We start from the raw sequence: 16260 nt of genomic DNA, 5'->3' as shown, positions 1-16260 counted from the left end.
CCACAAAGGACCTTCTTGTACTTTTGCTTGTCTTCAGTTGTTTTGTTCACAGCTGTGGTCATCCTATCCCGCTTCACTAACCCTAGCGACTGCCTGTGATTGTTGATTGCTTCGCCGAGGAATGATTCCAGCCGCACTAGGGGCACTGCTGGTCTGTCACCTGGGCACCGGTCAGTGCCGAAGATATCACAGCCCTGCAGTATATGGAAAGTGAGGCAGGATAGAGGATGCCTTTAGTTTTATTTTTCCCTGGAGCGCAAGTTGTACCTGCTCTTGGCAGGCCGTGTCTGGTCTGGGAACAGTGGGGTAGTGGTGTCCTGTAGTGGTGATGGCGGGCGTCCCTGCAAGGTAGCATCACCCACTGTCACTGTGCCGGTATCTTCCAGTGGGCATCACTGAAAGGTACAAACCATGGGACAGTCTCTGATTCGGAGTCTGATCTGCCTTCTTTTACCAGTTGATCATAGGGGAGGGGTAGCGGCACCCTCTTGCAGTGGGTGGCATGTATCCAATTTTTTTGCCCTTCAACTCTAACAGCCGTCCGAGTCGCCAGCAGCACTAGCAGGGGGCCTTTCCAACGGGGCTCCAGGCTCTCAGTGTGTTGGAAATTCCTTATCACCACCCAGTCTCCAGGCTGTATGATATGTCCAGGACTGTCATCATTCGGGGGTAGGCTTGGTGGACCTGATGATGAATAGAACGAAGATCATTAGTCAATTGATACAGGTAATCAGTTAATAATGGATATTCAATGTCAGAAAACTTCTTGGGGCGGGGCACTCCCCAGACGTTAACAGGGCGGCCAAAGACAATCTCAGAGGGGGGAAGACCAATGCGGGAAGGAGCAGTAGTTCTGGTGGAAAAAAGTGCCAGGGGCAGGGCATCTGGCCATCTCAGACCTGAGTCAGCACAGATTTTGGATATTTTAAGCTTGAAAGTTCCATTATATTTTTCCACCAACCCAGCCGACTGGGGGTAGTTAGCAGCATGGAATTTCTGCTTTATTCCCAATCCTGAGCAGACCATCCGTATCACTTCCCCAGTGAAGTGACTTCCGTTATCTGACCATATCAAACGGGGCAAACCGAATCTTGGAAAAAACTCCTTGAGGAGTAGCTTTGCAGTAGTTGTTGCTGTGCAGTCTCTGGCTGGATAGGCCTCCACCCATTTACTAAACAAGCAGACCACCACCAGGACATTTCTCAAATTATTGTACCTTTCCATTTGGATAAAGTCCATTTGGAGGGCCTCGAAGGGGTAAGTAGGTGGTGCAAACCCTCCTGTTAGAGTTGGCGTTCCCTTCCCAGGATTGTGTAACAAACATACCATACAACTTTTGACCAGGTGTTCGGCAGTTTTGGGAATGCTATTATTTTTCCACGTGGACTCAAAAAGTTTGCATATGCCTTTTGCGCTAATGTGTGCCGGACCGTGGGCCATTGTCACTACTGGTAGAACATAACCATCCGGTAACATCCATTGTCTCTTATCTGATAAGCTGACTCAACACCCATTGTCGTCTTGCTCTGCCGTATGCTGTTGCCACTGGAGAAGTTCTTCACTTGCTGCTTCCTCTTGTATTTCCCATACACTATCAATGGTATTTTCGACCATCCCCTCTTCTGGTACCCATCTTGCTGACCCTGCCACGAACATTCTGTCTGACTTGCTTTTAGCTGTCTCCCTAGCTGCCTGGACTGCTAGTGCATTCCCTTTTCCTATGTCATCTGTCACCCTCTTGTGTGCGTTACATTTGACAATGGCCACGGCTCGGGGAAATGTCAGAGACTGAAGCAGGCGCTGTATGAGCTGTCCGTGTTGTATGCGTGTGCCATGAGAGGTCAGAAAGCCTCGAGTTTCCCACAATGTTCCAAAATTGTGAGCCACTCCAAAGGCGTACTGACTATCTGTGTAGATGTTGACTGTTAGTCCTTTACTCAGTTCACATGCTCTCAAGAATGCTATTAGTTCTGCAGCCTGAGCAGAGTTGTAGGGTATCCGAGCAGTTTCCACCACCGTTTGAAGGGTTTTGATGGCGTAGGCGGCTGTGGATGTTGCATCAGGGAGTTTAAAGCATGACCCATCTACATACAGAGTGCCTTCTGGATCAGGGAAAGGAGTGTCTGTTAAGTCAACCCAACCCTTAGTTTCTTCCTCTGTCCTAAGGATACAGTCGTGGGGGTCGTTATCCGTGGTGTCTGTAGACATGGGCAACAGGGTGGCAGGGTTTAGCGTTGTGCATCTTTTGATAGTGATGTGACTGGCTAATAAGGTGAGCTCATACCCAGTGAAGTGTGCGCTGGTGAGGTACTGTGTTTTTTTCCTATTTAACAGTGTAACGACTGCATGAGGAACCATTACTATAAGTGGGGAATTCATGACAATGCCTGCGCTCTGGCGTATGGATGTTGCAGTTGCAGCAGCTGCGCGTAGGCAGCCGGGCAGTGCCCCAGCTACTGGGTCTAGGAGAGCTGAGAAATAAGCACATTGCGCTTGACCAAAGGGCTCGTGGACATACAGAAAAAATGGCTTGTTGTTACTAGGGTTTCCCAGAACAGGTGCAGAGCATAGGGCTTCCCTTCAGTGCTACAAAGGCCTCCTGACATGCTGCATCCCAAGATATGTCACGTGAAGGGACATCTTTGGCGGCCAGGGCGAGCAATGGTTTGGACAGCGAGGAGTAGTTGGGTATCCACTGTCGGCAGTAAGAAGTGATGCCTCTCTCTGTGTCCGTGGGCGGGGCATGTGTAAAATTAACTGTATGCGATCTGGAGTAAGGCCTCTACCCTCCTTTGACAGGAGATGACCGATATAGGTCACCTCCTGGCAACAATACTCTAGTTTAGACAAGGACACTTTGTGGTGGTGTAGACTCAGGTGTTGTAGGAGGGTCACAGTGGCCGCACGACACTGGCCTTCAGAATCAGATGCAATCAGTAGGTCATCAACATTTTGGAGTAGGGTGGAGCCGGGTGGTAACTGCAAGGAATCTAACTGACTTTTAAGAGCTTGGCTATATATGCTCGGGCTCTCCGTGAATCCTTGAGGGGCGTGGCAGAACCGGAAGCTCTTGCCCGCCAAAGTGAAGCCAAAAAGTGGTCTGCTAGAGGGGTGTATTGGGATACTAAAGAAAGCGTTCTTCAGATCTATAACTGAGAAGTGAGTAGCAGTGGAAGGTATCATGGTGAGAAGGGTAGTGACGTCGGGGACAACAGGATGTTGTGGAACAACTATCTTAATAACGTCTCGTAACTCAATTTTAAACCTGTAAACCCTTTTGTCAGAAATAGTCTTCTTAAGTACTGGTATGATAGGGCTATTACACGAATTACCTCTTGTCTCCTCCACCACATCCCTCTCAACCATGTCCAGTACGATCGCTATTAGTGCTTTCTCACCTTCAGGATGTATTCGATATTGACGTATTTGGGGAAAAACAGCATTGGCCTTAATCTGTACCTCATATGGCAGTATGTCCAGGCACCCCACGTCTGTGTCCGAGGCTGCCCATAACCTAGATGGGAGGGCAGCTAATTCAGGGGGAAGGGGTGTGTCGGTGCAAAGGTAGGTGGAAACAGTTGCAGGAGGGTGGAGCGAAACAGACACACCCGCCGGGGAGCACTGTATTGTAGCGTGTAATCTCTTCACCATGTCCATTCCTAACAAGTTTTCGGCAAATCCTTGTGTCACAGTTACTGGAGTGTGCACTGTATATGGGCCAATGGTAAGGGGCAGTGGTTTGGAAATGGGGCTTATGATGGGTGTTCCAGAGAATCCCACGGAGACATTAGTGGGGCCAGAAAGGGGTGCCCCTGGGACAGTAGAATGTATAACCGAAGTCCGGGTGGCACCAGTGTCAATGAGGAATTTCATATGTGACCCCTGCATGCCCACCTGAACATAAGGACCTTCCTGATCAACTGGTAAAACTACTTGCCCTTCATCCCTTTCCCGGCTGTCCTATTCATCAAGAAACCCCTGGCCATCTTCCGGAAAATAATCTTCGGTAAAGTACCCGTCAGAAGTGACATACCCATGGTCAAATCTGTTAGGGGTAGGACGTCCCCCTTCTCGCCCTCCTGTTCTATCCCTTTGACTTGGCGGCTGCGTGCGTCGGGTGGTCACACCAGCAGCCTCATTCCGAGCCAGCAACGTGCAGTTATTTGCCCAGTGGCCCTCTTCCTTACAGTATGCGCACTGGTTGGGCTGGAGTGGGTCACGTGAGGAGGAGGGAGGGGGTCGGCGCTGGCGGAGTGGCACGCCGCCTCCTCCTCCTCCTCCTGGGGCTAGTAAAGGTGGGTTGTTACCCCACGCATCAGGGCGACGTGGAGGGTAAGCTTGCTGCATGAGGGCTCGTGTTTTAAGGTCTTTAGCCTTCCTATTCTCCTTCTCTTTCTCTTCAGTCTCCCTATTCTCGTGAAATTGTGCCATGGCCAAAATACCAGTAGGGGACTGTACGGGCCAAGCGCTCTCGACTTTCTTTAGCCTGGCTGATATTTCCGGTAGTATATTACTGACAAATTTATCAACAAACAATCTTTGTGCCCCATCAGTGGCCAAGTCCTGCCCGCTGTGATAGTTGAAGGCTAGCTCGAACCTAGTGAAGAAATCTGAAACTGGCTCGTCTTTCTTTTGTTTACAGGCGGACAATTTATCCCAATTTATTAGTTGTAAAGGCATCACTTTCTTCATAAGCTTAATAATATTGGTGGGCAGGTCGATAATGAGTTGTTCTGGTTTTACCCCACCTTCACGTCCCTGGTCGGTCTCTTCAATAACTTGCCAGGTGGCCCCTAGGTCGCCCTCATGGTCTGTCTTCCGTATCTTCAACCATAAGTCACGAGGGACTACAGCACCGAAAAGGACCTCTACTTCCCCCAGAGTCTTTATACAGGACGTAACCGTCTGTTCAAGTTCTGAATAATAACCAGTCGGGTTTTTTCTCGGATCAGGCAACTGACTTTTTAATTGCAGTACCTCCGTTCTTTTCCAAGGACTGTGGACCCAAATGCGGCGGAAATGGGGTTGAACTGCACCCTGAGCTTGGACACCATTATCTACATCAGCTTCCACAGCATTTCTACCAGGTACCGGTGCAATCTCCCGCATGGGAAGTGCGTGAGAGGCACCTGGGGGCCTTCCACCAATGAATGCGTCCCTGAATGCACAAATTGTTGTTTACATACATGTCATTCCCCTGTACATCCCCTGTCCTTACTTGTTGTTCCAATGTCATCAGACCCGCAGGGGCAGGCGGTAGGTACTCAACATACATTCCTTCGAGCAAAACACACATATACACAAGGGTATTCGTTTGATCTATTTCCGACCACTGGGACATTGTCTCCCAGATGTCGTCTGATCCGTAAATGGCTCCATTATAAACCCACTGCCTGGCTTGCTCTCTCTGGACCTCCATTTCTCGGAGGTCATGTGTAGAGTGGGAATGGAGGGTACGCCTTCGAGGGGAACTTGGTTGTGCTGGGTCATGAATCTGTGCACGGTGGACCGAATGGGCCCTTCTCTGTGTACCAGAATCAGACTGGGCGGGGCCGGCAATGTTCATCGGGGCAGGTCGAGGGAGGACAGGTGGCGGTGGAGGGGGGACTGTGGGTGGTGCATTAATTGGCTGGGGGGCAGGACTTGGAATTGGCGCACTTACGCGGTACATGGGGGCATAGGCAGGTGGGGAGTCAAGCAACAGGGACACTACAGAATCTTCCGTCTCAGTCTCATTGACCCCCTTCTGAGACCGGGTGTTATAACATCCCTCAGTAGTCATGTGGTGTTGCCTGTTTAGTAACTCCATATTGTCGTCCCTCTTTTGTTTGTCAAATTCTATTGCTTTTTCCGCCATGCTTAGTTTTCCCTGTTTACGCTCTGCTTTCTCTCTCTTTCTTTCCCATTGTTCAGATTCTTTCCGCCAAACGCGAACAATATCGAACATAGCCGGTCTAACCTTCCGCTTAAACAATTGTTATTCCAAAAATGTTATATCTTCCGGCTCATAAGAGCCATGTGGCGGCCATTGGAGTTCGACGTTCCCTCTGGTATACTTCTGCCACAGGGAGGTCCCAACTATTGGCCCTATACCGTGCCTGGAGTATACTTCGTAATTAGGTGTCCCCAGTAGGGGGATCGGGCATGATTCCTCCAGCGTGATAACGGCCCATGTTTGCAGTGTCCCCAGCGTATTCCCATGTTGATGTCGGCATTCTTAGAGCCACCACAAGTCACATCAGTGCCTGTTGGTACAGACACCGGCTCCTCCTCTGACACCCAGGCCCGGGATGGCGCACAGGCTGCACAAGCTGCCGCAGCACCGGCTGCGGACAGTATGGAAAATCATCTGTGCTCAATAGACAATCTGCGAGGTGTTACAGGGACTGCCAACTGCGGAAGCAAGCAACGAGAACGTTGCATCTACCAGCCAGGACACAAACATTTGACTCATTTGGCCCGTCGTGTGCTGGGAAGTAATTCGGCTTTATAAAAACAAAAAAGAAAACTGAAACTCTCTATCAAAATTGACATTCCTTTCACACATGTATGGCTTTCAAAATGCTTGTAGTAGTTCGGACTATACCTACGGACATATTAGAGCAGTAGCCTATCTGTCAATTTCTAATACTTTTAAAACAAATTTTTAGATTTTTAGGAAAACGTTTTTAAACTAATGTTTTTAACACAATGACAAACTAATGGTTTGTAAATTTGCGTACACCTATCTGGAACACCTAGATGTACGTGTAGAATTTAAAACTATGTTGACCATTCGGAAGAGGAGTGGGTGTTTTATTCCATATAGGTACTATAATATAGGCCTCGGTAAACTTGTTTCCCTTCACGTATATTCTCTCCCTACATTACACTTGTCACGGTTTAGAGAGACTGACCTTTTACCTAGATATTAAACTGCATTCATAGCGCGGGTTTTCCCTAGTTCGAAATCTCATACATTATGCATGAGGGTTCTTGAAAGCACAGCAGGACTGCCATATCCTGTATAAAATCTATGTGCAAAGTTCATGCCCGACGTCATCCTTAGGCCGACACAGTCATACAGTAAGGTAGGACCCCTGGGGAGACCTATGGGTATATATACATCACATCTTGCTAAGACAGCTAGAGGAGATTGAGACTTCCCAGCCGACACACTGACCAAGAGACGCTGAGGTTCCTGCATGCAGACGCTCCAGCTCGCAGTGGCCTACCATCCCTTGTGGGGTGTCCAGATCCTCAAGACCAGGACAGGGTCCCACAGTCTCACTTAAGGTAATGGAGTTGACTAGATCCTAGAGGAATTCTTGGCTTAAGACCTACACCCATGCTAGGTGCACTTAGGTACATCTAGATAAGAAGGCATCGTAGGAGTACGCATCTTTAATCATGTGTTCTATATACTTTAATGTATTCATGATTTTAGTAAGATGGTAGAACCATACCATCCTTTTACCTTTATAGTACTGTTAATCATTTATATCTTATACTGTCTAACGGTTGTTGCAGCACATCTATTCTACACCAGAATAACAACTGTTCAATAAATGATTATTGAAAATGTCCAGCTTGTTTTATTCAGTGTATTTCTCTGAGACAGATTAGGTAAGCATGAGTGACTGAGCAAAAGGTAGTATATTGTTTCCACAGTATTGAGGGATCAGGGTTGTCATGTTCCATGGTTGCCAAGAACTAGTCTCTCCTTGGTAAGATGAGATTCTAGTAGCACTGTGAGCTATTGGTACAAAAGGGCCAGCATACTCGGTGGAGGTGATCAGAGTTCACCTGACACCAATCCTACAGTGTATGTTGTCTAAATGCGCAGATCCTGTATATTGTCTATAGGAACTACATGACACACCAAGATATGGGATTACCTCGTATGTTCTACACTTATGTTGCTATATATGTTTTGCCAAGATACGGCATTGTGTAACACCAAGGCCTGAGGATCTAGAGAAACATGCAGCTTACGTAATGCTGACCTGAACAAGTCTGTGAAAATGATTGGTCAGCAAGGTCATCAACAAGACAAAGATGCAGCTGGTAGTACAAGGAAGTCAGGAGGCTACTTGGTCAAAGGCAACATTATTAGTACAAAGAAAACAACAGTCACATAAAAGGCACAATATTGTGTGAGCCAACTTTTAGCCTATAGAAAAGGAGCAACCTATGGATTTCCCCCCACTTTATCTTGATTTAACCCATTTTTTTTTTTTGATTTACTGCATTGTAACTGTGAGCCAGCATTGCTAATATACGTGATTATCATGCTATTGTTTTCATAAAGGTAGACCACAACAGCCACATGTGCTGCTCCTTACGGGATGTCCTTATCGATTTGTACCCCATACATAAATCTTCCAAATTTCATTATATCATAAAGCGTGCAAACAAGTAATAAGTTGTGTTAAGATATAAAGTAATGTTTATGCTATTTTGTCTCTGGGTCATGAGTGTGGAAACAAAAAACTTTCGAAAATACTGCATATTTGATGATGAATAAAACATCCTCTGACTTATACAATAGGTAATCTACAAACATACATCTCGGCCACCTGTCCCTTTTACTGATTACGAAGCTATAAACATAGTCCCTTCCTTTAAGACTGTTGCCAGAAAGTATGTGTTTTCAGGAATTAACATTTGCCAGCTGTGACACATTTACTTATTTGTTAGTTACCTGTTTTTAATTTAGCAGATGCTTTACTTGTCATCAAATATGCAGTGTTTTTAAAAGATTTATTTATCACCCTTACCTCTACCCTCCCCTAAAATCACCCTTACCTCCATTTACCTCACCCACCCCTCAACCCTAAATTCACCCTTACTTCCCTTACTTCAAACCAACCCAAAAGCTTAATTAATTCTTACCGCTCTTTATCTCTACCTGCCCCTGAACCATAAAATCACCCTTACTTCCCTTAAGCTCTACCCATCCCTGAATCCTAAAATCACACTTACCTCCCCTTACCGCTACCCATCCTTGAACTCTAGAATGACCCTTACCTCCATTTACCTTTCCCCACCCCTGACCTCTATAATCACCCCTTATATCCCTTGTTACCTCTACCGACCTCTAAACCTAAAAATCACCCTTACCTCCCCCTAGTTCTGTCCCACTCCTGAAACCTATGATCAACCTTACATCCCCTTACACCTACCCACCCCTAAAATCACCCTGATCTCCCTATACCTATCCCCAATCCGAAACCCTAAAATCACCCTTACCTCCCATTAACTCTAACCACCCGAAACCCTAAAATTACCCTTACCTCTTTACCTCTACCCACCCCTGATCCTTAAAATTACCTTTACCTCTACCCACCCCTGAACCCTGAAATCACCCTTCCTTCTCTTTACATTCACCCTCCCCTGAAGGCTCAATTGACCCTTAACTAGCTTTACCTTTACTCACAGCCAAACCCTAAAATAGCCCATCACCTCTACCCATCCCTAAGCCCTAAAGACCCCTTAACCCCCCTTTAACGGTACGTATTTCTAAACCCCAAAATTGATTTTCTTAAATAACAAAGAGTACGTAATTTAAAACAAAAAATACTTACCTGCGTGGTAAAGCTACAAATACTCACATGCGTGGTACTTCCCTGCATGATAAAGGATCTGAGTGGTAAAGGCTGCATGTGAAAGGCTGCTTCCCCTCAAGCAAGATACATCCCTGTCCTCTCCTTAAACACTCACCTGCCTCCATCATAGTGCTCCTAAATGTTTGGGTGGCACTGTCAGTTGTTTTATGCTCTCTGGTATGTTTGAAGGGCATCTACACCTCGTTGACAGTTGCCCCATCTTTCCAGTTCTCCAATGCCCCATACTTTAAGTCTTGCCTGAGAGAGTGCATGCACTGTCACTTGCAAGACATATAGGGCCAGATGTAGGAAGCCAAATTGCGATTGCAAACGCTGATTTTTGCTGAATTCCAGCGTTTGGTTGTGAGCGACGTAGGTCGGCAAATACCCTCTCGCAAAATAAGGAATCGCAAAATTGCGATTCCTTGTTGTGCGTAAGCATTTAGAGAATCGCAATTTGTGATTCCCTAAATGCTATGCTAGTAGGCAACGCAAATTGCGATTTTGACTTAAGGAATCGCAAATTACCACCAACTTCAAGTTGGTGGTATTTTGTGATTCTCTTTAAAAAAGCACTTTTTTGCTTTATACAAAGTGCCATGTGGCACACATACATGCCCTAAGTGCCATGTGCACACATGCAGATTTCAGGGGTTTTGGAACCCTTGCACCCTTGAAATTGCACACGCAATTTGCGGGTACCTCTTGGTTACTCGCAAATTACGTGTGCAAATCCCATTCATTCCTATGGGCATCTTGGCCCATAGGAATGAATGGGAAGGTATTCTTTGATTGCAAATCTCAATTTGCGATTCGCAATTAAGGAATATTAAGGAATCGCAATTATTTTTGCGATTTCTACATACATTCCAGTTTGCGAGTCCTTAATAGCGATTTGGTAAAAATCGCTAATAGGGCTCGCAAAGCTGCTTTTACCTACATCTGGCCCTTAGTGTACTTACAGGGGCTTAGAGTCTGACCATTGCACCATTAGTTAGCTTCATTGTCACTCTCTCTTACTTGCTTCTCTTTGGTCAGAGAGTGCTGGTTTCACTTAATATTCATGTGTTTGTCTCTACCCTGGAGCAAGGCCCAAATACTGCTTCCCTTCCCCACTATACTTCCACTACTCACTACTTTCAGAGGTACATTTTCCTTGTACTTGCACCCTCTTCCTTTCTCCCCCACCTGCATTGTTGCTTGCTCTGCATCCTTTAGCCCCCTCCTGCATGTTTGATTGTCTGGTCCACCACTGCCACCTCCCGTTGTTGCTTGCCCGGTTCACCCAGCATTCCCTCCTTCCTTCCTTCGCTTACATTGCTTGCACCCTGCCGTCCCACCAGAATAAAAGCACCCAAAAGTCGTGGCAAATAATCCCATACTAAGAAAACTGATCACTGCCCCTAGTGGTCAGCCCTGGCTGCATCATCGTGCTTTATTGTTTTTTTACTTTTTTTGCTGCTGTACAACATGACTAAAAGACATTGACAAAGTCCATAGCTCTTGCCTAGAAGACACCTATTATCTTTATCAATGCTCGTTCATATAGTATTGGTACCAACTACACTGGCTGTTTGAATAGTGTCTACATTAACAAGCTTCAAAAAGACGATATAATTTACAGGGTATTCATTTCTGGGGAGCAGTTTGTATCTTTAAGACAATGTAGTGCATTCTCATGAAAAAACTACTATTCCTTGACAGGTTTCTGAAAGCTTAAATTTGGTCGTGCAGCTGTAGTCACACCTTATCTGATTTAAAAAAAAAAAATACCTTCCAGGCATACTACAGACAGGGACTGTGGCACTGCCCAGATGTTGATTCATTGGAGTGCAGCTTTTGATTTGTCAAAAACTGTGTGCTTCCACAAAGAGAGTTTGCCCTCCAAATTACTGTGATCATATGTTTATACAACTGCTTGAGACAGGCTCTTTATCAAACAAAGCTATTGTGTTTGACATTTCGGTCACACACATGCCACTGTGACAAGCCTGCCCTTTGAGGTCACACAAATGCCACTGCAATGCAAACAATTTCTACTAGGTACTTAAATAATTATGGTGTTTGCTCCTCCGTGGTTGCCCTGTAAGAAAGAGTATGCTCATTACAGCAGAGCTCTGTTGGTTATAGTGGAAAACCAATGATCAAAGCTATAAGCTAAATCTGTTTATTACGAAAAGTTACATTGAAGTCAGTGGGTCTGACTTAGTTACTGTGAAAAAAATATGTTAATGTCAACAGGCATCAAAGGCAGGATTGCTATTACTCTTTTAAAATCTGCAAAGAGATATTTTGTTACATGGAATCTCACAGTTTACTGTAATAGGCATGTGTTTTAGTGTTGTTTAACCCCGCTGACAAACCAGTGCGATAGGCCTTCATAGGGGACCTAGTATTTCGCTTTGGTAACTGTAAAATGATGTACATTTCTAATGTTGAGACTGCCTGATGGTTGCCTTGTTGGAAAATCTGCGCTCAATGAAGTAGACCTGAGTTAGTCATGGTAACAGGCCAACAGTAAAGGTACATGACTGATTAAAATTATGACAAAGGCAGAAGGCATGTGTTATGATTGGCTCTAATGGAGTCAATGATGTAATGTGGAATCTTTCCTGTGTCATGGAATGGTGTGATGCATGGCATGATGCATCACTCATTCCATGGATTGAAGGAAGATTGAGACGGTTGGTGCTGCTCAAGGATCTTGCTGTACTTCATAATAAACCTATGATATACATCTGAAGCAGATCCTGACTATTATTACACTGGCGACGAGGGTGGGATATATGTGAAAAACATATGTTAAAACCAATAGGCATGTGCGGATTGTTATCACACTGCATGGCATGCTGTAGACAAGAATTTTGTTGCATGAAATCTCAGATTACCGTAGTGGGCAATGGTTTTGATGTTCATCATCCCCTCTGACAAATCTTGTGGGGCCGTTTTAAAAGGGTTGCATATGAATGACTTTGTCAACTGTAATTTGGTAGTTATTTGTAATTTCATAACTGTATTCACAATTGTTGCGAGCATATGTGTACTTTAGTAGGCCTGTGTTGGTTATATTGTCAAGGTAATGGTAAAGGCTATACACGTTATCAGTTCATTGGGAAAGGATATGTCAGATTTCATAGATTTGATCTGTTTATTATGAAAAAGCCAGTAGACCTAACTTACATATTGTGAAAAATATGGGTTAAAGGCAAAAGGGTTTGAAGAATGAATTTTATACATGTGTAATTTTATTAATGTGTACCTGATGGTTGCCTTGTGAGAAAGCTTATGTTCAATACAGTGGGTCTGAGATGTTTATATTTATAAGGCGATGATAAAGGATATAGGGCTGATTGGTTCATTGCGAGAAGTTGTATCAGGTGCCAGAGTCTTGATCTGTTTTTATAAAGGTTACAAGAAAGGCAATAGGCCCTTAATTTATTATCAAACACATATATTAATTAAATCCTCCTTTAACGCTGGATTGCTATTGTACTGTGTTAAGCATGCAGATGTATTTTGTTACATGAAATCTCAAAGGTAAGGATTTGGTTTGATTACTCACTATGACAAACCCCAGGGGGTGGAAGATTCTATAATAGTTCATGCTGAAATCTCTTCAGAATGTCTGGCAAGTTTCCTGTCTGCCAAGATCTTGTAGTGTTGGATAACGAGGCAGCATCTGTGAGGCCTGCACAAATAACATGACTACATTTGTCCTTCACTGGGAACCAAACACCCAATTGTAGCGCCTGACTCTCAGAGGGTAGCGTTGCAGAGCAGTCTGAGGCATACTCAAGGGAGGTGGTGTGGGCTAGTAATCGCCATTTGCAGGTGCACAAAAATAACACTCAATAATTGATTGTCCAGTCTGCACTTTGCTTTATAAAAGTAAGAGTACATTTATTAAACACACACACCACTCAATACTATGCACCAATTTACAAATATACATAAGCTGTTGGAATTACTTTGTGACATTGCATAACATCTCCACCCCTCCTGCAGGGGTGGATGGGGTCTAGTACCACCCCTCCCATGTATGCACATCAACTTGCCCCCAATGCAGTTAGTTGAACATAACCTGGAGCGAGGGCCCTGCGCACTGGCACCATCCCAGTGGCAACCCACCCCATTACCTCAACAAGCATTAAAAAGGGGTAAACCTGCCTTGGTGACACATGACCCTGACTGAGCATCTCCTACTGACCATAAAGTATGCACCTCTATATCTTAAGGGCTAGCAGTCTGGGGTCTTCACCTAAGCGCAGCAGCAAGAATCCATGTTTACGCGCACTTTAGAATGACAGTACTCATCACCTTGGTTGATCATTTGAATGCATTGCAATTACAGCCCCTAAGGGCATCACAGATTAAATCACAGGATTGCGCATATACAGCCAGACACCCTAGCAGGACTCTCTGGCAACATAGCCCCACTTGGCTTATGACATCTCCTTACACATGTGACTTACAGTCCCTTCAAAAGAAGTACTCCTGGCAACTACACTTCTCCTGCAGTGCGCCTCTTCACTTTAAAAGGAATCACAGGTAAAAGCATGGGATTACGTAAATACAGCCAGACCCCCTAGCAGGAGGGTCCAGCAACATAACTCCATTTAGCTTAACATCACCTTACACAGGTACTTCACTTTACACATGTGACTTTCAGTCCACCTGAAAAGAAATAACCAATAGTAAATGCATTTCAGTGCATTTACACCACTTCACCTCCAGGGGATGCCCTTCTCCAGACATCCCCAACTCAGCCCTTCACTCCATGATGCACTTCATAGTACACCCTCAGCTGTAGAACATAAGTTCGATCCTAGAAGGTGTTAAAGGCTGGCTGAGCCCTTGATGGGTTATTCTTTCAGATGCCCTGTGAAATTTAGGGGTGGACTGTTCTTCTTTATGCTGGGGGAGACTGTGGTGCTCCTGCAGCCCCCCTGCACCCCTTTTTTCACACGTGAGGGTGACCCCCCCTCCTCTGGGGGCCACAAAGCACCAAAACGGCAGATTTCCAAATGTCTGGTGAGGTATTATGGGGCGCTTCATGCTCCTCTTTACCAGTCCCAGCCACTGGGAACACTCTCCTCTGCCCTCTGGGTCTCTGAGAGGGTAGATTCAGCAGTGTGCCGTCTTCCGTGAGGGTGACCCCCCTCCTCTGGGGGCCACAAAGCACCAAAACAGCAGATTTCCAAATGCCTGGCGAGGCATTATGGGGCGCTTCATGCTCCTCTTTACCAGCCCCAGCCACTGGGAACACTCTCCTCTGCCCTCTGGGTCTCTGAGAGGGTAGATTCAGCAGTGTACTGTCTTCACTGGCTCCCTGCGCCAGCCTTTCGCCAGGCTCGCCTTCTGGGCCTCTCTCCCTGGGCAGAGGCCCCTGCTTCTGTGCACCAGTCCTGGGCTCTTATTCTGGTGCTGATAGGGTCCTGGGGGCAGTCAGGGGGTCTCTCCTTCCAACTGCCCATTGCGCCAGGCTCCAGCACCTTCACCCTCAGCAGACCACACCCCAGAGAGAGCTTCTCTTCCTGTGCAAGCACCTTTTAAAAGTTGAGTAGGGGGCTGGCAGGAAGTCTCTGTTGGTCCTATCAAACAGCGACACATCACGTCCCTGCCCCCTCCTTCTTGTCCAGCCTCTGAGCTTGTTCAAAATGGCGTCGTCCAGGGTTTCTGCCACATGTCTCAGAAGCACCTTCCCCCCAAGCTGCCTTCCCTCCTTGGTGCAGCCTGGTGCATGGCACCCAGCGACAGCGGTTGATGAATTGGCCTGTAGCCCCACCCATCTTCTCTTCGTGGAGAGGAGGCCCTCGCTTGTGGAAGAAAGGTTATCAATCCATCCAGCTGAGGTCAGCCCTCAGCCTGGGTCTGGTCATGGCTGGCTCAGAGAAATATGACAGTTCTGGATGACCCAAAAGCAGTACAAATATGACTTTAGACTCTGCAGAATACTTATTTTCACATTCGCTACATTGGACTAAAGTGCGTGTCTGGAACCTGTAGGCCTAACGGAAGTTAATCTAGCCATGGGCCCCACATTCCCTTAGGGGAATAATGAAGTGAAAACACAGTAAAACACATTGACTTTCCCTGGCATGTTTCTTTCCAGCCTATAAAGCCTATTCCATGTACACACGTGTCTGCATGTAACCAGCCGGGTGTCCCTTACTCCAGCTGCTGCGCAGTGGCCTGGTCAAGCCAGGGGAACACCAGTAAAATCCCCATGCAGTCTCTTACATCCTGAGTTCACTGTGGGTGAGTCCCAACTTATGAGGCTCCCCCACAGTAAAAGCTCAACAATTAGGTGCTCAAAAAGCGAAAAATACGGGCGGCCCATAGTGTCAGAACCACCTTCTAACATGTAGTATTCAGGTTCCCATTTTTTCCTCTCATTTCTTGCCTTCTTATCTTTTTAGGGCATACCACCGCTTCCCAGACAGCATGAAAAGATGGTTCTTGCCATTCATTTAATCTGCAGTGTGCCGCACAAGGCTTTAAACCAGGCCACCATCATAGGATGGTACTACCTATAGTTCCATTGTTTTACCATTCCAAAATGGCCAACACATTAGTTCGAAACATGGCGGTGTTGTGAGTTCACTTTGTTTTCCCTTATTTTAGCCTAACTGCATGGTATAGGCTGCTTTGCACATGTTACACACAGCACATT

The sequence above is a fragment of the Triturus cristatus genome, chromosome 4_1 (assembly GCF_964204655.1).
Source record: "Triturus cristatus chromosome 4_1, aTriCri1.1, whole genome shotgun sequence".
NCBI lineage: Eukaryota > Metazoa > Chordata > Amphibia > Caudata > Salamandridae > Triturus > Triturus cristatus.
This window is presented reverse-complemented; position numbering follows the sequence as displayed.